The sequence below is a fragment of the Leopardus geoffroyi genome, chromosome C2 (assembly GCF_018350155.1).
Source record: "Leopardus geoffroyi isolate Oge1 chromosome C2, O.geoffroyi_Oge1_pat1.0, whole genome shotgun sequence".
NCBI lineage: Eukaryota > Metazoa > Chordata > Mammalia > Carnivora > Felidae > Leopardus > Leopardus geoffroyi.
Genome location: NC_059333.1, coordinates 3,018,547 through 3,044,693, shown reverse-complemented (window position 1 = coordinate 3,044,693; position 26,147 = coordinate 3,018,547). Strand labels below are relative to the sequence as shown.

The window sequence follows — 26,147 nt, the reverse complement described above, 5'->3', positions numbered from 1 at the left end:
ACCCTCAGGCCTCGGGGCCAGGGCAAGCCTTCCTGGCCGGCGCTGTGGCTGCTGGTGCTGGTCACAAGGCAAAAGCGCCCTCACCCTGACAGCGAGTGTGGACCGGGTGTGGAGGGCCCGAAGCCTTCCCTCCAGCCGCACCGCCGTCCGGCCGCTGGCAGACCCCCACACACCCACCCCTGCCAAGACGAAGCTTCCGCCCCGAGCCCACATCACATTGCTGCGGCTTTGTCCCACGGAGACCCCGAGGCCTCAGTCCGGGGCTTCAGCCTTTGAAAGGGGAGCCAAGCCCTTATTCCTGGCAGGACAGGAGTAAACTCTGCCCTAAATAGAAACACCATTCATAGGGAAGCATTTACCATCAATGAATGAGGGAGAACGGTTACATAACCCCTGTAAAAATAGACTGACGTTTCAATGTGTTTAAAGGGCTGGAGGGGAATTCTCCGTGTAAGCTCCTCAGGAAATAGATTGGCTTCTGTCAACAGGGATCTTAGGGGCCACTGAGGGGAACGACGATTCAGCGTGTTTCATTCTGGCCGCAGAGGACGGTGGCTGGTGGAGTGCACTCGTGAGTACGTTCCCAGCTAACCCTTTCCTGGGTGGCAGGACATCCGCTCTCACGATCCAGTCCCTTGGTCCCAGCTCCGCCGTCGGTGTCGGTAACTGCTCTCTGCTGTCGGGGGTGTTTCGTGTTCTCTGTTGATCCAGAGCCCCAGCGTGCACCTGTCTATCTGCCCTCATTTGGGGATGCAGGGCAGGGAGGCGGAGGGTGAGAAGGCTGAGTAGGGGTGGAGTGACTGACGGTGGTCCAGGGAGGTGGGTTTGTGGGGCTCCAGCCTCCTACTCGAGCAAATGTGTAAACCTCGGTACGCCAGGAAATAACGCAAAGCGCAGGGGAGATGGTGTGTGGACCATATAACACGGGATGGGAAAGGCCTCCCTGACAGTGTGATTTGAATACGGACCTGGGAGAAGTGAGGAGGCAGCCACCTGGAGGAAGAGCCGTCAAGGAGAAGGGGACGGCACGTGCAAAGGCCCCGGGGCAGAGGCGTGCTTCAGTGTTCCAGGAGGGGCAGCCGGTGGGGCTGAAGGGGAGAGGTGGCCATAGAAGGTTCTGATAGCATTTGCCTCATTGCCTCCAGAAAGTTTACACCCGTGCTTACCCCCACCAATGAAAAGTTTCCTGGGGCAGACTGGGGTCGGAAGAAACAGGTTGTAAGGGGGTGTAAGGGAACTTTGGGGGTGATGGGACCGTCCTACATCTTGATTGTGGTGGTGGTTTTACGGGTTTAGACATCTGTCAGATACACAGATTTGCAGTTTGAATGGGTGTAGCTTATTGTATGCAAATTATACGTCAACTAAAAACACACAGAACAGAAAAGTTCCTAAGGGCCGTGAGCTGTGGGCAGCAGAAGCGGGTGTGGAAACCGGCCCTGGGCTCGGGCTTCTGGCGCAGCTGGGGACGTTTCTCTTTCTAAAATTTTTAAAATGTTTATTTAATTTTGAAAGAGAGAAAGAGAGAGAGAGAGAGAGAGAGAAAGCAGGGGAGGGGTAGAGAGAGAGGGAGACACAGAATCGGAAGCAGGCTCCAGGCTCCAAGCTGTCAGCACAGAGCCCATCGTGGGGCTCGAACTCACAAACCGCGAGATCATGACCTGAGCTGAAGTTGGACGCTTAACTGACTGAGCCACCCAGGTGCCCCAATGCACTTTAAAAAAAAAATTTTTTTAATGTTTGTTTATTTTTGAGAGAGAGGGAGACAGAGCATGAGCAGCAGAAGGGGAGAGAGAGAGGGAGACACGGAATCCGAAGCGGGCTCCAGGCTCCGAGCTGTCAGCACAGAGCCCGACGCGGGGCTCGAACTCACAGACTGCGAGATCATGACCTGAGCCAAAGTCGGATGCTTTACCCACTGCGCCACCCAGGCTCCCCCTCTGTGGGGATATTTCTAAGGAACAGAGGACTCAGTCCTTCTGTGGCAAGTGCCCCAGCACGAGGCAGGTCCCCACCAGGAGGCAGACCACCCCTTGCCTGCATTTACAGGTGGGCATTGAGGGGAGGGCCCCGGGGCTGGTGTGTGGACCCCCAGGGAAGGGGCCCCCTCTCCCGGGGCTCGAGCTCTGAGCTGGCGTGGTGCAGGGGCTGCTGGGAGAGAGGGTGTGCCGAATCTGGAGCCTCGACCCAGCTGGAGATCAGGGCGCTGTGGCTGGAAAGGACCGCCTTCCCCCAGAACTCGCGCCAGGGGGCACAGAAATATAGCAGAAGGCGGCCACTCTGGGCTTCCCTGGGCGGGCGTGCCCTTCGTGGGAGGCCCACAGCTGGGAGACCGTGTGTCCCTCAAGAGCCCCCCCCCCCAACTGCAGACGGAAACACGTGCGCGCTGTCACCTGCCAGGAGACGGTGAGTCAGCCCAGGAGGGACCTTTGCCAGCTCCTCGGGCCCAGGGCGCTGGGGGTGACCCTCCAGCCACCACTGTCCCCCCAAGTCCAGTTTTTAATGCTCAGATCCCTCGGGATCGACCTGCACACCCGGTTTCACGACACACTTGTTTCCTGTTCCACGACCTCGTGAGCATTTCCTCCCGTTACGTGGCCACCACTTTAAATGGCTGAGGAATTTTCCAGCAGGGGCACCAACAGTTCACGTAAGTGACCCGTGGTACACGGTGTGCCTAAGTGTGGATCCATTCAGTGACGACGTCCGTGTGTCAGCTGCACGGCGCGTGGCTGGCCCGGTGCTGGGTCACCGACAAGAGGCAGATCCCCAGATGGGCACGTCTGTCACGAGCTGACGGGCGCCGGGAGGGAGCTGTGCGAGGTCCGACTGCACACGTGGCCCTGGCGGGACCCGGTGGTAGGTTCAGGGAAGGGGCCCGCTCGCTGGGGCCGTGCCTCGCGGGGGTCTAGAGCACGCATGATAGCTCAGTGCCCCCGGGGGCTGGAGGGCTGGCTGTGTGTGGTCCTGTCTGGGGCACACTTCTTTCTAACCATCAGCTTATTCCAGTGGCACCGAGCCCCCTTCCCCGTTCACCGCTGGACAGAGTGTGGACGGTCTTTGTACCCAGTTGTCTTTGCACCCAGCTCTGATATCCTGCTGAGATTAAAAACTCCCTAGGAGCTAAGTGGCTTGTGGCTGAGTGCCGCATACATTTGCAATGTCTAGGTACCGCTTTCCACCGTGGTGGCCATTCCGTTATATTCCGGACTCCCTCCTTCGGACTTTTGCAAGGCTGCTCTCTAGACCACAGTACCACGAGCATCTGGGAGCCGCCCACCCCCTTCCCTCCCGAGCTGAGCCCCAAACCCTGAGGCTGGCACGTGTGGCCACACGCGGGGAGGGGGCAGGCCAGCTCTCAGGAGCAGCATTGGGCCCCTTCCCGGGGGGAAGGGGTGCTTGGCTTGGCTGCAGGGGGGCAGGGAGGGAGGTGGAGCGCTGGGCCGGTTTCCCGCCGCGGGGTGGAGAGGGCTGGCCCGGAGGTCACCTTTGGTCTCCCCCTCTGTCCCCACCAGGTAGCTTCCCACTGACCGAGGGCTTTGCCAAGGCTTTCCTTGGGGAGGGCTGTTGGTGGGGAAGGGTCCCTGGAATCGGTGACGAGAAGGGAGAAGGACATGACGTACAGATCCCAGACCACCTGGCCCGTGGAGGCGGCTGCAGAGAAGAACAAAGGCCCTGGGGCTCCCGGAAGAACCCCAAGGGCGTGTCGTCTCGCCAGCACCGGCCCAGCTCCCGGGGCACCAGGAGGCGGGGATGTGCTTGAGACTGTCTCCAAGACTCTATCCTTTGACCTTGCAAGCTGGCTCTGGACAGCGGGAAAGGTCATCGTGCAGGGACACAGGCTGACGTGACTGTAGCAGCTGGTCAGCAACGACGGGGCTCTGGCTCCCCCCTTCGTGCACACGAGCTGCCCCCGAGCCAAGAAGGTAGAGCCCAAGTCCCGTCGCCTCGAATTCGGGTGTCCTCGCTGCTGGCTTTGACCTGGGGAAGGCGGCGGTAAGGACGTCCTGAGGCTTCCAAGCCCGGGCCTTAAACTGGAGCCTCTGCTGCCTGCTTCTGGAACCCGGCTGCCCTCCTGTGAGGCCGGCCGTGCAGCCACGAGGGGAGCCCCAGGCGGAGGAGAACCGGGGCCTCCAGCCAGCTCCAACTTGTGGCCACGTGCGTGCACGGACCTTTCCGCCACCCCTGCGCCCCGGAATACCGGGGAGAGCAGAAGAACCCCCAGAGCAAACCACAGAGCTGCGAAGCATAGCGCGTGGTTGGTTTTTATTCTAAGTCACTGGGTTTGGGGGTCATTCGTCGTTGAGCAGTAGATAATGAAACGGAAGTTGATATGGCAAGGTTCTTAAAAACGTAACGTCACATAGGAGTTCAAGTTTGGCTAACGAGGCCCACGTATACGGGGCATTTGCCCAGTTTCCAGAAATGATTGGACCAGGGTCTAAAGCTCTGGGTGCCGACACTTCCCCCGGCTATTAAGGCAGCGATTCATTTGCTGAGTCTGCGTCACGTTCACAGAAACCGTACCTGGAGAGGACACAGCGGTCCTGGTGCCCGCCCCTTGGAGCGTGGCCGATTCCCGCCAGCCTCTCTCTGACCCGTGTGTAGCCCAGAGGAAGATGCTTCTGGATGCCCTGGGAGGGTCTTCCATAACCTCAGGCAGGTTGAGGGCGAGCACGTTTTCCGGTGTTGGCCTTGGGGGTTAGGGTCATCCTTCCTCTCCCGGTCAGGCGGCCGCACCGGCGGCGGGGTGACGGGAAGCCGGGACTTCCTTGCCGGCCCTGGTCCGGAGGCGGGCGACGTCCTCCCGGCGCGTCCCGTCGCGTCGCGGTTTCCAGCTGTCCTCCGCGCAGGGTCCTCCCAGGGAGGGCGCACGCCCAGGCCCGGAGCCCCGGCATTCGCACAAAAAGACTCGTCTCGCGATCCTGAGTGTCAAACTCTGAGAGGCTCCGTTTTCTGCAGAAGACGCCTCCCACTAGTGGGCTTGCCTGCCCCCCGAAGGCGCTTTTCGAAGCCGGCTCCCCTGCCCCGCAGCTCCCTGCCCGCTCCCGGCTCCCAAGCAGCAACCAGGCGAGCCGTGCCTTTCTCTGATCTCCAAAGGCGAGGAGGGGGCGGATCCACATGCCGGGTGCAGAGAGGGAGAGGGAGAGGGAGAGGGAGAGGGAGAGGGAGAGGGAGACATCTGGCTTCTGTCCGCTCGCTTTCGTGCATGACCGAGTTTTCCGGCTCACCTGCCACCCAGCCGTCCTCCCCCGACACCGGCCTGCCCTTCTGCCAGGGTCCTCGCTGCCGTCGGCCCACGGGAGCCGAGGGGCCCGCCTCCTGTCCACCTTGCTCCTGCTCGGGAGCGCGTGACAAGAGCGGCCTGGTGACGGCAGTGCCCCGGAGAGCGGGCGGGGGCTCCTGTGCACTTCTGTGTGCCTTGTCTCCCGGAACCCCGACCACGCCAGCTGGGCCGGTGCTGCAGCCACTGCTCCCAGCGCTGAGGAAGCGTGCAGGGAGGTTGTGAAATGCGCCACGGCACGAGGCCACACGACCTGAAGGTGGCCGTGGCCCTGAGGCACAGCAGCCACGGCGGGGCGGCGGGGCGTGTGGGCCCCGCTCGGCCGTGAGCGGGGCGACCTGTCCGGCCTCCTCACCCTGCCGCGGGGACCCGGGACGTCCTCACGGGCCGCGTGAGTGTCCAGGGGGCCGGGGGCTGCCGAGACCGCCAGAGCCTCTGCCAGGACGGGGCAAATCCGCCCTTTCTGGCGGCGTGGGCAGCGTCCATGCTTCCACGGCATGCTCTCCCTCGTCCTCCCACCGAGAGAGCACTGTCGTTCGGTGCCCACCCCCCCCGGACCCCCCAGAACTGGACGCACGAGCAAGAAAGCGCGGTCCCAGTTGCTGTTGTGAATGTGTCCGCGGAGCCCCCAGGACCCTCCCCCGGGCTTTTTCCGGGGCCCAGGGGCCCTGGGGTTAGGAGTGAGTGTGGGGACCCTGCTGTTAAATGAGGTCACTCGACCTGCTGGTCCTGGGGTCCCAGGCCTTGCCGGACACGGGCAAGGCCAGCAGGCTGCCGCTGGGGGCTGGGTGTGGACCCTCCCTGCGAGCAGCGGGCCCTCGGGAAGCCGGGCAGGGCAGTGGTGACGGGCCACACGACCGCTTCCAGAATCCAGTTGTGAGGTCGATGACGCCGTGGGGGCCGTTTTCTGGAGAAGAGGTGCTTCGGGTCAGCCCCGCCGTGTTCGAGGGGCGTGCCTGAGTCTTCCTGGCCCTCAACCCTGCTCCTACCCCACAGAGGGGGGCTCTCACCAGACGCCACCAAGCCCACCTCCTCTGTGGCTCTGAGAGGTGAGCCCGTTAGGAATGGCTCTTGGAAACAGTCTTGTCCACCTCCCTAGGCCGTCCACGTAGGGCCCGTGGGTGGGAGACGCCACAGCCCCGGGCTCCCTGGGCCGCCCGCTGTCCCCCACCACCTGAGGCTTCCAGACCTGTCCAGGGGGTTCCAACAAGTCCTCTTGTCCCAGCGACAGTGGCCAGAGGGGTTTCACTCCTTCACTCCTTCATCCCTGCCCTGCCAGCCTCCGGGGAGGCCCCGACTGCAAAGCTGGAGGGTGGTGGGTCTGGGAATTAAGCCCAGGTTCCAGTTGTTCCCCCGAGACCCAGGTTTGTTGGGAGTGAAGTGGCCCCGCTGGGAGGGTGTCTGCCTGGTGTGAGGGCAGGCGCAAGGGCAGCCCTCCTGCGCAGCTGAGGCACAGGACGGTGACAACCAATGTGATTCAGGGTGTGGCCACTCGGGGCGCGTGTATCCACGTTCTCTGTCATTTGGTGCTGAGGACAAGCTGTGCATATCCACAGGTACCATTTTCTGCAGTGGGCAGGCTTCCTGGTGTGGCTGGGTCCTCGGATGCAGACATCACTGTGACTTAGGAGATTCGAGTGACAGACGCTGGCCGGTCATGCCAAAAACCATGGGATGTGTTTAATAGCCCCTCTTTCTTCTGAGTTTTCTCCCCAACCCTCTCTCTTAAAAAATTGGTTTTTTTGGGGCGCCTGGGTGGCACAGTCGGTTAAGCGTCCGACTTCAGCCAGGTCACGATCTCGTGGTCCGTGAGTTCGAGCCCCGCGTCAGGCTCTGGGCTGATGGCTCAGAGCCTGGAGCCTGTTTCCGATTCTGTGTCTCCCTCTCTCTCTGCCCCTCCCCCGTTCATGCTCTGTCTCTCTCTGTCCCCAAAATAAAAATAAACGTTAAAAAAAAATTTATAAAAAAAAAATTGTTTTTTTTGTAATCAACTGTTTTTTAGAGAAGCTTTGTGTTCACAGAACAATTGAGGGGACGGCGTGGAGAGTTCCCGTGTCCCCCTGCCCACACACAAGCTCAGTCTCTCCCACCGTCAACTCCCACCAGAGCGGTGCCTTTGTCACAGTCGATGAACCTGAGCCGACACATCGCCATGCCCCAAAGTCTGCAGTTTGCATCCCGTCCACTCGTGGTGTCGTGCGTTGCGTGGGTTTGGGAGAACATGCGATGTCGTGTGTCCACGGCGATGGTATCATACAGAGTAGTTTCACTGTCTTAAAAGTCCTCTATGCTGTTCATCCCTTGCCTGTCTTTGAAAGAATTTTTTTTAATGTTTATTTATTTTTGAGAGCGACAGAGTGCGAGCAGGGGAGGGGCAGAGAGAGAGGGAGACACAGAATCCGAAGCAGGCTCCAGGCTCCGAGCTGTCAGTCCAGAGCCCGTCGCGGGGCTCGAACCATGAACCGTGAGATCGTGACCTGAGCTGAAGTCGGACGCTCCACCGACTGAGCCAGCCAGGCGCCCCTGAGCCTCTGACTCTTGAGCTCAGGTCATGATCTCACGGTGTGAGCACAGCCTCTGTGCTGACAGCTCAGAGCCTGCTTGGGGTCCTCTCTCCCCCTCTCTCTGCTCCTCCCTTGCTTGCATTCTGTCTCTCTTTTTCAAAATAAATAAATAAATAAGCATTTAAAAAATGTCCACGGTTTTGATGTCGCCGAATGTATCAGTCTTTTACACGAATGGTTCTTGGTGTCTTATCTGGGAGGTCCTCTCCCGCCGCAGGGTCACCTCGATACTCACTTACGTCTTCTTCTAGCGGTTCTACACTTTGACTTTCTACGTTTCATTTCCTAGTCCGTCTGGAGTGGCTTCCCGTGCGCGGTGTGAAGAAAGCATCTAGTTGTCTGTCGTGTGTACCGAGCGCCTCCCCAGGCACCTGTCATGCCGCTTCCCGTGGTTAACATCCATCGACCGGTGGGGGCGTCTTTCTGCGCTCACTGGTCAGTCTGTCTGTCCTTGAAACAATACCCCACCTTACGCCGATTTCAGCTTTGCTATTAGCCTTTCCGGCGGGTGTGATGATGCCCCCTCCTTTTTTCCTTCTTCAGAAGGGTCTGGGCCGTTCTTTAAAACTTGAGTCGTGGGGCGCCTGGGTGGCTCAGTCGGTTAGGCGCCTGGCCTCGGCTCAGGTCATGATGCTCACGGTCCGTGAGTTCGAGCCCCGCGTCGGGCTCTGTGCTGACGGCGTGGGAGCCTGCTGCGGATCCTCTCTCTCCCTCCCTCTGCCCCTCATCTGCTCTCTCCCTCTCAAAAATAAACCTTAAAAAAAATAAAACTTGAGTTGTAACTTACACACGGCGAAGTGCACAGACCGCGAGTGTAATTTCCAATTTGTTTTTGTAAGTGTGTGCCCTTGGCCGAGCTGCCAGCACTGCGTCACACGCCCTTCCATCCTGGTGGCACAGAGCGCCCTTCAGGTCGGGCTGCGACACCGGCTCAGAGCCCCGCCTTTCTAAGCACACAGTCGGCATTTCGGGCTCAGACAGCCCACGTCCTGAGTGACGTCATTAGCACAGACTGTCAGATGCAGTCTCAGCTCCTCAAGGGACCTGGATCCGGGCTGTTGGGACCATTTCAGCCTCCCCGCTGCCCTCGGAGTCCCCGGAGGACCCCCCACATGCCGCCTGAGGTCGGAAGACTCCATCAGCCATGGGGGTGGAGGGCACGGCCTGCTGGCAGGGACACCCACCCTGCTCCCGCCCGCGGCCTTCCCTGCGCCGTCGCCTCCATGGCCCGTGCTTCCTGTGTCCGAACTGACTGCGAGAGTCGCCGAACTGCATTTTCTGTATTCGGGAGCGGGGGTGGGGGTTCAAAGAGTGTGATGGGCTGGAACCGGTCCCAATAATCCCGAAACGTCGCGTCCCGTTCCCCTGTCTCTGCCTCCCGCGTTCACCATCCCCGCCGAGCACCCCTTGGAGAGGCCCTGCTAAGTGGCCAGCAAGCAGATTCCTGTAGGTGTCCCTTCCCACGGCGGCCACCACCGGCCACAGCCTCCCGTGCTGCTCTGGAAGACAGCCGTCGGGGCTCATTCCGCCAAAGCCCTGGCGGCCGGCCTCTCCTTTGGGCTCTCACACCTCCTCTGTCCTGGGCCTTGGCCCTGGGTCATGACTTCCAGGAGGTGCCTTGGGGTGGGGCTGAAAGGGTGGCCTGCACCCAGACCTTCGCTCAGGACTCCGGCAGAGGGGTGGGTGGGGCTCTAACCTCTGTACGTGCCCCCTGTCTCCCTCCGCCTGGATGGCAGCCCGCTCCCGAGCCGGCTCTGGACGTCGTGGCTGAGGGGACGGGACTGAGGGACCGAGTCGCCGGGAGAAGCTGGCCCAGCTCCCGCCACATGCCTGCTCAGTGACCCCAGCCTTCCTTGCCGGAGCTGAGCGCGCATGGCACTCAGACGTGCGGGAGGAAGGGCCGCGGGAGGAGGGGAGAGGCAGCGGGAGCCCTGTGCACGGGCTCTGGGCTTCTCACCGTGATCTCCGGGCTGGCCCGACTGCTCCTTAGGAACCTGGTCTTGGCCAGCCCCCAAGGTGGTAGAAATCCTCCCCCTGGGAGTTTTGGGAAAACTGGCAGCTCTTTTCGGAAAAGCACAAGAAATGAGCTTTGGCAGATTTAGAATGGGAGAGTTCTGGTTCCACGGGGCCACATCTGATCAGTGGAACTGGGGCCCCCGGGGCTGCGCCCGGAGGGGCTTTGAGGCCGCTGCCCAAAAGCTGGCTGAGGGGGGCCAGGCCGCTACCCACAGCTGTGCACAGGTCGGCCGGCCGCAGAGGGCCGGGCAGGTGCAAGACAGCCTGTCTTTGGGAAGAAGCGGGCACAGACACACGCACGCTCCCCCATGCACACACGCTCACCACGACCGCCACGGACCAGTGTACGGCAATGCACACACCCCGTTTCGGACCGCTCCCGGCCCTGCGTGGGCTGCAGCCAACCGTGCAGGGAAAGCAGGCGTACCGAGGCGGCACCCTGCGCCCCCCGTTGGGAGGGCAACCGCAACAGGTGGTTCTGCCTCGCCTCCAGCTCTGGCCCAGGCCTCCCGCCTCTCCCGAGGCGAGCAGTGAGCAGGGGCGCTCGGTGCCCAGGCCCGCCCGCGGCTCCCACATTCTGCGGGTGCTGGGGCTCAGGCCGTGCGTGGTGCGAGGCCTCCCCTTCTGTTTCCCAGGTGCTGGGCTCCGTCCTGGTGACCGCAGGCTCCTCCCCAGGCTCAGGGCCCCCGCCGCCAGAGTCCGGACACAGGACCCTTGGGCTGGCGCGCCCCAGAAGCCTGGCCCCCTTCCAACGGTGGCCGGGGAAGCAAGCCAGCCTGGCCGGGCCCTTTTCCTTCCTCCTCAAGCTTGCCTCCTGGGGACCCTGACGCTGCACCCACTTAAGCTCTGTTTATTATTGTTTTAAAAAGTACTTCTGTCCCACAATTCTATTGCGCTGGAAGGAGTTTTTACTTAAACTCTTGAAATATATTTACTTTTGGCCCAAGGTCAGGTGGATGACGGTTTCACAAGGAAAGTGGGATCCCGGAGCCCTGAGTCACTGGGAATCAGGCCTTCTGGGACGTTTACACACACACACACACACACACACACACACCGCTGGGCATGCGAGGCGGTGACAGCCCGCGGGGAGGCGGCCAGGAGGGCTGAGCCGCAGCCCACGGCCCATCTGCTTCGAACTGTCGGGGAGCCAACAGGCACGCCTGTGACGCTGCCTGCATGTGGGGCACGGGCATGTGGTGACGGGATATTCAGACCAAACTGTCACGGAGCTGACAGCCTGGAAACACATTCTTAAAAAAAATGAGAGAAGTTTATTATTCTCTCCTATCAAAGAAACGTAGAAGCAGGCAGCCTGGTGTGGCGTTCAAGGACGTCGGGGCTGGCTTGTGCCGTCCGGCTGCTACCCCGTCCTGGTTCACCATTTGGGTGTCACCTTAAGGTCCAAAACGGCTCCGGGGTCCCAGACATTCAAAGTCTAGGCACACGTGGCTGAGCCTTTGGGGGCCGGGGCCGTGTCACCCTCCTCGGACGGCGGTCTGCTTACCTCCTCGTTCACTGGTTCCGTATGCCCTTGGCCGCCAGACATGCGGGCTCAGGGCCTGGGCGCGAGGCTTGCAACAGGCAGCTGAGGGTTGGCAGGGAGGGAGCATTCGGCGGTAGGACGGGGGTAGATTTGCATATCACCCTATCTTCCCCAGAGACAGGCATTTGTCGACAGCCTTCCACCTCCCTGAAGCTTTGTAGGCTTTCCTATGTCCTGGAGGGCGGCCGGAACCATCCCATTGTGCAGGTGCAGAAACTGAGGCCCTGGGAGCCTGTGGGATCTCGCGGCTGGTGAGGCAGGGAAGGGGCCAGGAGAGCTGCATGGCTGGCCGGGTGCAGGCGACAGGGGGGGCTTGACCCTTTCCTTAGGGGAGACAGGGCTGGCCCCCGAGGCTGCCCGAGACCAAGTCTCTTCCTGGCCCTGCCTCCCCGACCCCTCACACGTCCGGGGGGCTGCGAGCCTGTTCCCGCAGAGCTCTCTCAGTGGGAGAAACGCCAGCACGTCCTGCATTCCCGTTCAGAGGCCCGGCTGTCCCCAAGGAGAGGAGAGGCCCACGGCGTGCGTCCCACAGGAAGCTGGTCCCCGTCACTGCCCTGCGGATGTGCATTCCAGAGGCCCCTTGGAGCACTGCCTTGGATCTCCCGGGCCGGGCTGCCTTCGCACAAGGGCCCCGTGGCCCTCTCACGCTACGTGCCTGCCCGGGTGTGCACATGCCCGGCCGCGTGTGGGCGTGCGCCTGGGGGCCCTGAGTGCAGGAGCGGCGCTGTGTGGACTTGTCATCTGAAGCAAACCGGCAGGCAGAGACAGCGGCAGGGGGGGCCTGCCCAGTGTGGGCTGCACGCTGCTGCTGTTTTTAGCCTGACAACCTGTACGTGCGGAAGCTGGGAGAGGCGCTGGAGGTGCCGTCCCCTCGCACTGAACAGAGCCCCCCCGCCGTCTGCGGCACAGCACCCTCCCTCGGAGTGGGGCGGCCGGGGGGTGGGGGGACGGGGGCCACCTGTCACTCGGCATCGGGTTTTCAGTGGCTGGCGCCGTTTTCCGACTTGGGGTTTCAGATACGGCTGCTGACACTGGAAGGCTTTCGCACTTGGGGCATGTTACGGCAGACCGATACGGCAAGTGAATTTGCCCGCCTTTTCTGTCTTAAGAGGACTCATTAGGAAGGGAACAGCATTTTGGCTCTGGGGAAACAAAAGCCAACACAGGGAGAGCCGTAGCATGCCCTGGACCTCACCTGGAGCACTTCTTAGAATGTGGGCGGTCCTCAGCCTGACACAGCCCCGATGGAACAGACCCCAAGGGCTGGGGCTCCACAGAGCCTTCCAGCGCTCTCGGTGGACGTGGGGCCTCGAGAGCGGGTGACCTGAACACAGGCCCGTCCGTCAGCTGCCATCACAATAACGCTGCATAAGAGCATGTGCTGGAGTAGAGTCAGGTCCAGGGACAGACTCCTCCCTGGAGGTGACCCACACGGCTGGGGCAGAGCTCTGGCTCCTGGCTTGGCCCAGCTCCCGGGTCCCCCTCACTGGGAGATGGACTCTGCATTGGCAGGAAGAACCTTCCAGCCGGTGCCTGCTTTGGGGGCGTTCCTCACCCAGTTCTGGTTCCATCTCTGAACGATTGATGAGGTGAGTCACTTATTTGCGTGATGGATTTGGGGATTTGACCACACCCAGACTTCTCATTCCACCAGAAATGCCTGTGCCCCGGCAGCCCACGCCTCCTGGAGCCTTTCCCGCGCAAACACGGGTCGGCCCCGGCCCCGGGGGCTGGCGAGGGCGGTGCATCTCTGGCTGCTTCTGCGGGTTGGTGGAAGTGAATGCCCCTTGACGTTGTCCCTTTTCCCCCTCAGGCCAGCTGCCGAGGCCTGCTCACACCTGCAGCCTCTGCAGACCTACCCCGTGTAGCGGCTGGACTGCGATCTCTGCCCGAGCATGCCTGCCAGCCCGCCAGGGCCACCGGCCCCCCGGGTCCCTCCCCTGAGCCCACCCAGCACCGCTCTGGCAGCTGGGAGCCTCTCCTCACAGACGCACGACAGCCTGCCTGGGTCTTAGTGCCTTTAGCTTGCTGGTCGTGGCCTCGCCCCAAACCTACCATCTCGCAGTGGTGACGGGACCTGCCCGACCTCTGTGGCCCACGCTCAAACCAGGCATTGGAGGAGCTGGGTAACCTGTGTGTGTGTGTGTGTGTGTATGCACGCGCGTGCATATATGTGCTGTGTGCAGTCACATATATGTGCTTGTGTTTCTCTCTTATTGACCCCCAAATGTACATTACTGTATCTGACCTAATTTTGATCATTTTTTTGCAGCAATATTTTGTTGAGACCATTGTTTCCAGCAGTCAATTATAATTTGCACGGGTGTGACATTTCCCGAACCTGGTGTTCCCTGGCTGGTCAGTTTGGGAAACTGGCCAACCTTTGAGGAGTCAAATTATGATTTTGACAGGCTACCTATCATTCCTGACCCTCACACTCCCCCCAAAACAGGGGAGCATTTTATCTGGAGAATTCTTTTCTTTTTTTTTATTAAAAACTTTTTTTTAAATGTTTATTTATTTTTGAGAGAGAGTGAGAGAGACATAGTGCGAGCGGGGGGAGGGGCAGAGAGAGACGGAGACCCAGAATCCGAGCTGTCAGCACAGAGCCTGATGTGGGGCTTGAACCCATGAACTGAGAGATCATGCCCTGAGCCGAAGCTGGATGCTTAACGGACGGAGCCCCTGGAGAATCCTTTTCTTTTTAAATGTTTATGTATTTATTTTGAGGGAGAGAGAACACGTGTCCACGCAGGTGCATGTGTGCATGAGCCAGAGGGGGAGGGGCAGAGAGGGAGAGAGACTCAATCCCAAGCAGGCTCCACACCCAGCACAGGACCCGACACAGGACTCCATCCCACGAACCGGGAGATCGTGACCTGAGCCGAAATCAAGAGGCGGACGCTCAGCCGGCTGAGGCACCCAGGTGCCCCCGGAGCATTCTGAAACTCTTCTTGAGGTTTCTATCAACACTGTTGGGGTGGGGGTCCCAGAAACCAGGCTGGAAGGCCTGGGGCTGCGTGAGCGACGCAGGAGTGAAACACAGAGCAGCCCGTCTGGGGCACTCCTGCACACGCCTTTGGCTCCTGCTTCTGTGTGTTGGGATCAGATGCACGGGGCAGGCCCGGCTCATGGTTTGCAATCGTTAGTCCTTCCCCTGGCTCACCAGGAGTGAGCCCCAGCACTCACAGTCAGTGTCTCACGGGCAGTCTGTTTGGAACAGCGTTGCAGAGATGTGTCAGTTATTCGCGTCATGGGCAAAATCGTTATTGAACAGACGGCAGCAACCCGACCTTCGGCTGGAAAAGCTGACTCAATACCCACCGCTTCAGTGTCTCCCTCTGTAAATGGGGATTCGGAGATTTCCCACCCCAAAGGGCATGTGAGGATCGCACAGACTGAAGTGTGCTAAGCTTTGACACGATAGAGCCAAGAAGGGTCCGTAGGCTGAGTTGTGCCTCCTCCAAATCGTACGGTCAAGCCCTGACCTCCAGCCTCCGAATGTGGCAGTATGGCCTTTACAGAGGTGATAAAGGTACAACGAGGTCATCGGTCGAAGGTACAATCCGACCTGGTTGGTGTTCTTACAAGAATTCGGGACAGACATACACAGAGAGAGACCATGTGAGGACACGGGTAAAGCCAACATCCACCCACCCGAGAGAGAGGTCTCAGGAGGAAGCAGCCCTGCTCACGCCAGGATCTCGGACCTCCAGCCTCTAGCACTGGGAGGCAACGAGTTGCTCTCGTTTAAGACACCCGGCCTGCGCGGCTCCGTTCTGGCAGCCTCGGGGCACTGATACTCAGGTGCTCAGAAAGAATGTGTTGCTACCAGTGGGTTTTCTCAGGGGGCTTTCTGGCGTTTTAAAGTGTGGCACTCCATTTCTTAAGGGCACCTGAGATGCTTAGAACTTTTCCTATGTGTTTTTAAAAATGTATTTTAGGAAAGTAAGTATTAGCACATTTTGCCGCTATTGAGAAATGCAACGGTATCTGTTTTAAAAATACACGTGTGGTTCTGTTCCATGGAGCCCCGGATATCACCGGTCCACACCATCGCCCCAGAGCTGCGGGGTCAGCAGACTCCTGGTGAGTCTCAGTGGTCAGAGATCCAGGGTCAGGGGATGTCCCAGGGTCCTGCTTCCAGTTGCCCCGTGTGTCACTGGTTGGCTTGTTTCGGGGACAGAATTAATCTGGTGCCTCTGTCAGTGGATTTTACTTGGATTTGTGTAGAAGTCAGTTACTAAGTGCTACCATGGATGACATGTTTCGGGGCCTTAACGGCGAGGGCAGACAAAGGGGCGTGTTCTTTCCCACCAGTGTGTGTGGTCAGTGGCTGCTGTCTTTGTGAGTCTGCGATGTCCACATGGCCTGGTCACTTAAGTCCCCTGGCCCAGGAGCCCCTAGAGAAACCGTGTGCCTTTTCCATCAGCTGCTGAGTGGAAAGAGGGGGTGTCCCTGCTCTTGGGAGCAGTGAAGGGGATGCCCTGGCCATGCGGTTGCTTGAGAAGAGTCTGCAAAAGGCATCAGAGTACTCATGAGCCCTGCCACCCTCTGTACAGTGCCCTGGCCTCTGTGTGGGGCCCTGGCCGCTCCGCAGAGCCCTACCCTCCGTCTCCCCGACTCTGCAGAGCCCCGCCCCCCCGTGGAGCCCCGCCCCCTCCGCCAAGCCGTGGCCCCTGTGCTGAGCCCCGCCCCCCGCACGGAGCCCCGCCCCCTCCGCCGAGCCACGCCTTTTGCGCGGAGCCACGCCTCCTCATCAGCCCCGCCCCGCCCACTGCGCAGAGCCTGGCCCTCTGCACGGAGCCCTGCCTCCCTCGGTGGAGTCCCGCCCCCTCCCTGGAGCCCCCTCCCTGCACCTGGCCCCACCCCTTTCGCGGAGCCCCGCCCCCTCCGCCCCAGCAGGAGAGGGGGGTCTCGGGCTGCAGGGCCGGCTACTCCCAGGGCCTTGCCAGTCTCCTGCGGGCACGCAGCGTGGCCACGTGAGGGGTGGGCCCGGACCAAGGAGGGGCCCCGTAGCTAAGAGGGGGAAGAGAAGGGGCAGTGGGAGTAATGGCCTAGCCCACACCTCTACTGGGACTCGGAAGCTGGGGCAGCACTCCCTTTGGCAAATAAAAAGCCAGAGGATGCCGCAAAAGTGTCTGAGAACAACTCTCCTCGCATTGCATTGCTGCTGGCAGGCTTTGCGAAGAATCAGGAAAGATAAGCCACGAACAATGAAGCGATGACGTAAAACAGGGTCATTTGTACAAATTCTGGCAAAGGGCCCGTTGGTGAGGTGCATGTGCCCAGATGAGTGCACGCCGCTGATTCTGGCTAAGCGGAGGACAAGGCCGGTCGCATTAGTAAAAGTCTGAATTATGGAAAGTTAATGTCGGGCTTCCCGGGTGTCTGCTACGCCACCGTGAGCAGCGGCTTTCTTCCGAGCAGCAGGTCCCCGGGTTTGCGTCTGGCGCCTCAGCCGCCATCGAGTACCTGTTCCCAAGGAGCTGTAGAAAACATGTTCTCAGGAATGTTGTCTCTTCTGGTTGTCTGTGCCCCTAGCTTGGCAGATGGGTGTGAAGGGGAGGAGTTACAGGTGTGTGGCCCTTGGAGCCTCACAGGGCATCTCCCCCGTGGGCCCTGTGGCTGCCACCGGCATATGTTCTGTCGTCTAGGCTCTTCCGTGAGGGATCCTCTCTCTGCCGTCCACACGGCCCGTGGCCAGCACTGACCACGAGCCGCCACGTCCTTGCCAAGGGTGCTGCCTGTGGCCTTAGGGCTGTATGGTATGGGCGGTGTGGGTCACCTGTGGGCCCCTCTGGCCTCACCCCTGCTACTGGATGCAGTCCTCACAGAACAAAGCTGTGGGTGTTCTGGGCACTCTGAAGTTGGGCGAAAGCTGTCGGCCTCCCACCCCTTTCTAGGCGCAGAGGGGCCCCCCGAGTGACAGAGACAGTTCTGTGCTGGGCCGACAGGGAGCGGGGCTGGCAGGGACCGGGGATGGACTTCCCAGGCCTGCAAGGACTTCAGCGGAGGCTCATTCGTTCATCCGCTCACTCACTTGTCCCTTCAAGAAACTGTCTCGAGGCCCGCCATGTGCCTGGTACCGGGGCTGTGCCAGGGACTGCCACCGTCTCCGACCTCATGGGACCCAGGTCCCAGCAAGGGAGACCGCCAGCCAGCACACACAGTCAGGTAGGAACGGCGGGCCAGCGGAGGGCGGAGGACGGCGACGGACGAGGGTGGGGTGTGGCACTTCTGGGTCGGGGGACAGGGGACCCAGGGACGGGGGACACTTCTGGGTCTGAGAGAGACAGAGCGATGTGGTGCTCTGGGACTCCCTCTGAGCGGAGGGCCGAACGGGTGTCCAGTGGGACGTGAGCTGGGTCAGCGGGGCTGCAGGCCGGTGAGTGAGGGCGAGGCCAGGTGGCGGGGCAGACCCCATGTGGCCCAGAAGCCTCACGGAGCAGGTCTGGCCTCTGCTGGGGGGGGGGGCGCTCAGCTCCACTGAGCAGACTGGACTCCCGTTTGCAAGCATGAAATGTGGGTGGGGGTCCCGGTGCGTGTGTGGGGAAGGACCCGCGGGGACACGAGGCTCCGCCGGGTCCTGGGGCATCTTCCACCCCTCCCTCCAGCCCCAAGGACACCCTGTGCCTGCTGGTGGCAGCTCTCTCCAGGCAAGAGGAAGAGAGTGTCCCCCCCCACCCCCGCCGGGCTCTCCCTCCCACCTCCTGAGTGGATATTCTTACTCTCCTCCCTCCATCCGCCTGCTCTCGATGACGCACACAGACTCCAGCAGCCGTCATGACTCTCCACTCACATCCGTTGTCATTGTCGCGCTATGGAGCTCCTGCCGAGGTCCTGGGCTCCTCGCGTTATCCCTCCTTTCCCTCCCAGGGAGTCCTGTCCCCTTTCTGGACCACGGCGGCGGTGGGGGTGTGGGTGTGGAGGGGGCAGGAGATGCTGAAAAAGCCCAGCCCCCACCGCCCTTCAGAAGAAAAGAAACTCAGTGTCCATTTGGGCAGGAATCCCGCAGCCCCAGCGGGAGAGCTAGGGGGCTTTGCTGTGCTGGGAGGGTTCTGGTGCTCAGGGGACTGGACACGTCTGCCCTTCCTGCCCCCTCCCCTCACCCAGAGTCCCGCAGCCCGTCCTTGCTAAGAATCCGGGCGTCTCCTCTGGTCCTGACGTGCACAATTTTACCCCAGGTCCCCAGTGACAAGTGCCAGGGTCAACGGCTGTGACTTCTGCTGGGATCCCAGAGCTGGCAGGGAAGGAAGGCAGCTCATCACAAACACGGGTACACAAGCGATGTCTCCCCGACTCCTTTAAGTACAGGGAACGCTGAGGCCCAGGTTTGGTGGCGCCCCCGGTAGGAGTGGGGGGGGAGAGAGGGGGAGGGGCAGGCGAGCCTCCCGCCGTGTCTATAAGGTGGCCGCCTCCTCCGGCTGCCCACCTGGCCCACTACACAGCACATGCAGACCTGTGCCTGAGAGTCACTCCTGGCCCCATGGACGCCCCAGGGCACCTGGTCGGGGTGAGGGAGAAGTCCCAGGGTGGGTTGGTGTCTCACAGAGAGGAGGGAGGGTCACCAGGGTAGGAAGGGTCAGAGAAGGCCCCCCTGGGCAGTGAGTCTTAAAAGGATGTCTGGGGTGGATTCTCATGGCCGACCGGCAGGAAGAGGGAGAACTCGTCGTTTAGGACAGAGCTGCCCCAGCCCCAGGCGAGGGGGGCCTGGGGTCCAGCCCCAGGGTGGTGCGGGCTCGGTCAGGTCTCCATGTGTGAGCGGATGGGTGCTCCAAGCTCTCTACCTGTCAGGGGGTTTTGGAGAGTCTATCGGGGAGGGAAGAACAGGGGTTCCAGTCCTTCCCGGGGCTGCCTCCCAGAGCCATAAATTACGTCCATTATGTGCTGGACGTAAATTATGGTTTATTAGTTTCCTAGGGTGTCTGTGACAAAGTCCCGCAGATTGTGCGGCTTAAAGCACGGAAATTTATTCTCTCGCGGTTCTGGGGGCCAGAAGCTCTAAATCAAGATGTCAGCAGGGTGTGCTTCCTCTGAAAGATCTGGGGGACAATGTGTCCCTTGTCTCTCTCCCAGCTTCTGGCGTGGCTGGCCACCCTTGGAGTTCCTGGGTTTGAGGACGGGTCCCTCTGACCTCAGCCTCTGCCACCCACGGCTGATTGTCCCTGTGTCTCTGCGTGTCCTCTCCTCTTCTTAGGGGGACACCAAGCATTGGATTTAGGGCCCTCCCTATTCCGGTCTGACCTCATCTAAACTAATTATATCTGCAGTGACCCTATTGCCAAATAAGTCACAGCCGCAGGTCCCAGGGGTTAGGACGTGGACGTGTCTTCCCGTGGGGAACGCACGATTTAACCTACAATGGATGGTAAAGTGTCTCCCTCCCTTTAGGAACCACGGGGTGTGGGCTGCGGGATGTGGCCCGTGGTTCAGTCCCCACCGACGGTCGCCCAGGTGTGGCCTGTGCTGGCTGTATTTCACCCGCATTCCAGGGGACTGTCACACCCCGGGAGTCACCAGGGCTGCCCGTGTCGGTGGCTTTCTGAGGACGAGCTGAAGCTGTTGGCATTAAGTGGGGGCTCCGGAAACGTCTGCCCTACAGGCTGCTCTAGCCTCCGAGGGGGACCCGAGAGATAAGTGGGTGGACCCGAGGCTCAGTCGTGGGCAGCCGCGACGAGCAGAGACACTGAGGCTCAGCCCCGGCCGGGGTGTCCGGGGGCCTGTCTGCTCCAGGTGGGGGCTGGGTGGAGGCTCCAGCGAAGCCGCCTGAATGAAGTGGCAGACGCTGGGCCCCGGACCAGCTCCTCTGGAGAAGAATGCCAGCCGAAACTCCTACGGCCGGTGGCCTGGCCTGGTCGAACAGAATTAGGGCTTTTCTTGCAGAAGTGGAGGAGGCAAATCTGGAAGGGGTGTTGGGGGCAGGCACACATGCTCACTGTCACCTCTCCACCGACTGACGGGCAAGTACCATCCGCACGAGCGTGGACAGGGCCAGGCACTGTCTTCTGTCGGGGACACGCTGAGCCCATCGACGATCCACCGAGGGACCCCACCCTGGCCTCCAACCAGGTGGGCACCCGAGGAGAAGCCTGGATGCCGTACGTCCAGCAGCAGTAGCTCGGTCTTCCAGGAGGATCTCTGGGCTCCAAGAGGCCCCGACAGAGCAGGGTCCTGGGTCTCCACCTTCCCGTCTTGCCTGGATGCTCACGAAGCCTGGGCGAGCACCTGAAACGTGCGTACTGTTGTGATCCGTAACAGCGCGGTGGCCGTTGGGCCTGCAGGGGCTGCTGTCACATCCGAGTTGACCTTGAGTCGTGGCTCCATAGGAGACTAACTGTCTGCTGTCCCCTCTCTCAGCCGGGAGTGGAGACGGGTGTTCGCTGAGCCCTGGAGGGGGGGTAGACTGGCATCACCATGTGCCCGGGGGGCCCCCCTGCGCCCTGATGCCCTCCTAAGTGGGCGACTCCCCGGGGCCCACGGGCCAGAGCCACACCCTCCGGAACTGGTTCTCCTGAGTACAGGGCCGGGCGGGACGGAAACTGAACAGGCTGTACCCAGGAATGCAAATGACTCTGCCTGAGAAAAGGGAAGGGCATCCAGCCACGGCCCGGAGCTGGCGGCCCCTGAGCCTCAACACAGCTGGCATGGAAAATCCCCTGCCCCAGACGCGGCCTCGTCTTGTCTCCGTTCTGGAGGGCGGGGGTAGGAGAGGTGACCCCGATGGGGAAGGCCTGGGTCTCACAGGCGCGTGCAGCTGAGCCCCGTGGACCTGTCTGGTCCATCCAGCCGTGGCAAACTGGGGAGCCCTGCCACGGTGAGCCTGTTTCCACCCCCTAAATTTGGAGCCCAGAGTTGGAAAAGTCAGACTGCAGGGAGGGGGGGGGCAATGCCAGCCAAGCCACCAGGGCCCACGTGGGTGCAGGGGGTGGAAATCCTGTCATCCGCAGCCTGTGGCGGCTGGGGGCGGGCAGTGAGGACGGCGGGAGGGAGGGGCTTCTCGAAGGAGAAGCCCTGCTGGGGCACCCCCCAGCCCCAGGACAGGGGAGCCTCTTCCAGAGGAAGCAGCCGGCAGCTGGCCCCGGGGGAGGGGCCTTGCTCAACGCAGGAGGGCAAGGCCTGTGCTGTTTCCGGGCCGGGAGGGGTCGTCAGCCCAACTGAGAGGGACAAGCCCTGGGATGAGCCCCGTGTTGCCCAACTCCTGCCCCCAGGCCTGGAAACCCAGAGGCCCCTGCCCTGTGTGAGTCTCTCGGTGGCCATCAGCCACTGGGTAACTGTGGGAGCGGCCCTGGCAGGAAGCCGCCCTTGGATGGCGCAGCTGCGGCTGGAGCCTGCCAAGCCTGACACCCACCTCCCGGGGGCCGAAACCGGCGTGGGGGCTGGGCCTCTCCCGCGGGGGCTGGTGAGCCAATAGTGCCGATGACGCACCGCGGTGACTGACATAAGGCCCGGGGGCCGCGAGCATCCTTCCATTGGCCAATAAGTATATCTTGACCCGAGGGAGGCAGGCGGCCGCGAAACAGTTAAGTGTTCAGAATTTGCCTCAAAGTCTCCAGCAGTCACCTGAGAGTTCGCTTCTTTAGCAGCGCTCTCCTCCCCGTGTCCCCAGCCCGCCAACAGTCCACACGGGTCCCCTCGCCTCCGGGATGCTCGTCACGTGATCACGCACGTTTGAATCGGATGCGATGGAAATGTTCCAGGTTTTGAAATGCCCACGTACCTTTATTTCCACCGCCGGCGTATTGTTCGCAGTATTGCGATGAGACTGGTAAGATGGGCCTTAGAATTAAGCCCACTGAAGTAGGAAGCCATCAGGGGTGTGACGCCCCAAAGTCCCCACCCATCATCCCTCTTACCTGCCGGGTGAAAGACGGCTCCGGAGAGGAAATACCGCCCTCGAGTTTCCCCATGTCACGTGCTGGATTTTTTCACGCTGCGTCCACGCCGTGGAGTGACCTTACAGCCCCTAGAAATGTTTGCGTCTGCCCCCCCCCCCCCCCACCGCCCCGTCCCTTCTGTCCCCATCTCTGAGCTGCTGTTTCAGGGAGTCAGCTCTGTTCATGACACGAGAAAAAAAGTCAAGCAGGAAACGGAAGGACTGTTGTTTCTGGAGCATGTGAACTCTTCGGACAGCTGTGTGACCACCCTGTCACCGCACGGAGACAGTCCATCTCACTCCCGGGGGCGGGAGAGGACACGGCAGACGAGCGCCGGGACCCTGTGAGCTGTGCGTGGGCCTGTGCTGACCTCCCGCCCGCCCGCCCGGGGGTGAGGGCCCCTCCTGGGAAACGAGGCAGACTTCTTCCTGCTCCCCTGTGGGTCTTTCCAGGGACTGTCCAGGAGTGACGCCCCCGCTAGGGAGGACATTCCCTAGAAGGGCCACGCCTCTTCCCGAAGAGGGTCCTTACACCCCGAGCTGAAAGTACCCCATTTCTCAGAGCTTCTCAGAGTGACCCTGGAGATCCGGGAATTAAACTCATGAGTTTATGAAATAAGAAACAAAGACGAAGCTTCTGGTAAGATTGTGTTGGTGGAAATGTCTGGAAAGAGGAGGTCAGCTTAGCGGCAATGGGCGTAAAACCAGCTTGCTGGGAAATCCCACGCGTAACCACAGGCTTAGAGCTTTAGGGCTCCTCCGAACTTTCTAGGGTTGGACCCCGATGGAGGGCGTGTGCAGGAGGGGGGCCTCGGGCACAGCGCCCCCGACGGGACATGCTCCCGGCAGACCCAGCAGCCAGGGCTTGTGCCTTGGTTTTTTCTTCTCTCCTTAAAATTTTCTTTTTCTAACAATAACTCTTTTGTTTAACAAGTTAAAGACCTTGTTTCATTTATTTGTTTGATTGTGGTAAAACACACATAATGCAAAGTTTCCCATCTTCACCTTTTTTTAAAAATGTGTATTTATTTTGAGAGAGAGAGAAAGAGAGAGAGAATCCCAAGCAGGGTCTACACTGTCAGTGCAGAACCCAGCGCGGGGCTCGAACCCACGAACGGCGAGATTGTGACCTGAGCTGAAATCAAGAGTCAGACACTCACCCGACTGAGCCCGCCAGGCGCCCTATCGTGGTCACTATGGTTAAGGGGGCGTCCATACTGCTGTGCAGCCCCGCTTCCCCCCATTTCCAGGACTCCGCTCATCTTGTAAAGCTGAAACTCTGTCCCCGTTAAACCCCGAGACCTGGTTCCCCCTCCCCCAGCTCCCAGCGGCCTTCATCCCATTTTCTGTCCCCCCCCCCCAACTCCCCCAGCAGGGCAACCACACACTGTCCACCCCTGTGTCTCTGGCACATGCATGACGTCCTCAGGGCTCATCCACACTGCAGCAGGTGTCTGATGTCCTTCCCTTTTAGGGCTGAAAGTTAGTCCGCTGTGTGGACAGACCACATTCTGTTTACCCATTCATCCATGGAGGGGCACGTGTGTTGTTTCCGCCCTTTGGCTATTGTGAACGATGCTGCTATGAGCACGGGTGTTCAGATATCTGTGTGTCTAAACCCCTGCTTTCAATTCTTTTGGGTCTATGCCCAGAGTGGAGTTGCTATAGATCATACTGTAATTCTATGTTGAATTTTTTGAGGAATTTCTATGCCTGATTTTTGGAAGATTTAGAGTTTCAACATTTCCTTAAATTTTTTTTAATGTTCATTTATTTTTGAGAGAGAGTGAGAGCGTGTGCGAGAGAGAATGGGGGAGGGCCAGAGAGAGAGGGAGACAGAGAACTCAAAGCAGGCTCCAGGCTCCAAGCTGTCAGTGCAAAGCTCGACAAGGGGCTCAAACCCACGAACTGCAAGAGTGTGACCTGAGCCAAAGTCAGATGCTTAACCAACTGAGCCACCTGGGTGCCTCACAAAGTTTCCTTAATATTTTTATAATAATGTCTCACAACTAATATGACAAAAAATTCTTGTTCTCTATTTTCTCATTCCGGACGAATAAATTAGTATGATTCAATAGGATGTAAATGCCCACCAAACCAGCTGTCAGACCAGGCTCCAGGCAGTGGCAGAGGCTCAGGGTTTGTGTTGGCTTGCTGAGGACAGTGTGCTCTTGTGAAATTCCGGTGAAGCTGTACCCAGGGGGTGTCCTCTCAAGAGGGAGTGTATTCTTTCTCTGACCACTTAGAATTGACAGTGCATGGTAATAATAGTTGGCTTTACTATCACTTAATTTTTCATTTTATTGATCGATTGGTTTTTGAGAGAGAGAAACATGAGTGGGCAAGGTGCAGAGAGAGAGGGAGAGAGCGTGTGGAGCCCAGAGTGGGGCTCGAGCTCACGAACCATAAGATCACGACCTAAGCTGAAGTCAGATGCTTAGCTGACTGAGCCACCCAGGCACCCCACTATCGTTCAAAAATTCTTCATGGGGTGTGCTCCGACCAAGTTTCCCACCCACTATTCTACTGATCTTAGCAGTGGACCCCTAGGACCGTAATGCTGGAACACTAACAAAGCTACAAATGGCTCCAGGCCCAGACGGCTTCACGGGTGACTCCACCACACCCTTAAGCAACACACAGCCATCGGTGCCACTTCCATGGTTGCACAGTATTGACAAGGAAGCAAATTTCCAAATTCTTTTTATGAAGCCAGCACAGGAGTAACACCAAAACCCAGCGAGATGGGCACAGAGAGGAAACCACACCCCCATTTCGTGAATGAACATCAACACAAAAATGTGTAAAACCTAATCAGCCATGACCTGGGGATGTAAACATGGTCTGATATTAGGAAACCTCTTAAAATAGATCTCCATGTTCATAAAGCAACAGAGAAAAAGCATGAGGTGACCTCCACAAATCAAGCTGATTTGATAGAATCAGCATCTATACTTTTTTTTTTTTAAAGCCTGAGTAATAAGGATATGGAAAAAGCATATTTAACAGGTCTCAACCAAAGTGCCCGAGTTATGCCGAATGAACAAAGCCTGGGAGCACTCAGTTGAAAGCCAGAATCTTCCCTGCTATTTAACACGGTTCTGGGGGACTGGCCGCACTCTTGTACGCAAGGAACAAGGGCTGAGTGCAGGCGGCGGAGGCAGATCTGTGCCCCAGAGAACCTTCTGGGAGACTGCCACGCAGAGTAGGGACTCAGCCTAGAGACCTGTGTCAAACTGACGAGGACCAAGAACCTTCTTCTGATGCAAGCGGCAATGAGGGACATTGCGTAATGGGAAAATACCCCGTCCACAATGCCGCAACACCGTAAGTGCTCCGTAATGAACGAAAGAGAAGTGGACAGCTGTGGGTAGCAAGCTCTCCAACACGCTTTCTCCAACGGACGAATGAATAGAAATGAAATGGAGACCTGGTCTGGGCTCGAAAGACCCAGTAGGATGAAGGGGTCAAGTTTTCTGAAACTAGACTATGAATTTACGGCAATGCCGAGGGTTTTTTCCCTTAGAACTAGCCAAGCTGATCTTAAAGTTCACATGGAAAAACAAACAGGCAAGAGTAGCTAGGGGAAACTCTGGAAGAGAAGGGTATGTCAGGTGTCAAAAAGAAGACAGCAGTCTCCAGAATGGAGTCACTTCTGCTAAGCCCCACGTCACCAAACCGACACTTCACCTGATTCCGGCTCTCACCTCTCCCAGAAATGGGATCTCAGAGTCCGTGAGGAGTCACCCGGTCAGCACGAGCGAGGTCATCGGTGGCAGATCCCCACGGTCCCCTGGAGGAGAGTGACCTCGCCCAACTAAGATGTTTTGCCCGGGGCAGCCTCCTCGCCCTGCTCCCTTC

General features: G+C 59.6%; 1 long non-coding RNA gene across 4 annotated transcripts; it reads left to right on the top strand.

Moving 5' to 3' along the window:
• The first annotated feature begins 439 nt into the window (after positions 1–439).
• Positions 440–23,276, top strand: LOC123610512. Of its 4 annotated transcripts, XR_006718169.1 has the most exons (5): positions 440–571; positions 17,467–17,587; positions 18,182–18,250; positions 18,598–18,689; positions 19,490–23,276. It is a non-coding gene; the product is annotated as an uncharacterized LOC123610512 (long non-coding RNA). The 4 variants fall into 4 exon arrangements; XR_006718166.1 differs by having other exon boundaries at positions 18,598–23,276; XR_006718168.1 differs by having other exon boundaries at positions 461–575; positions 18,598–23,276.
• Positions 23,277–26,147: the final 2,871 nt, after the last annotated feature.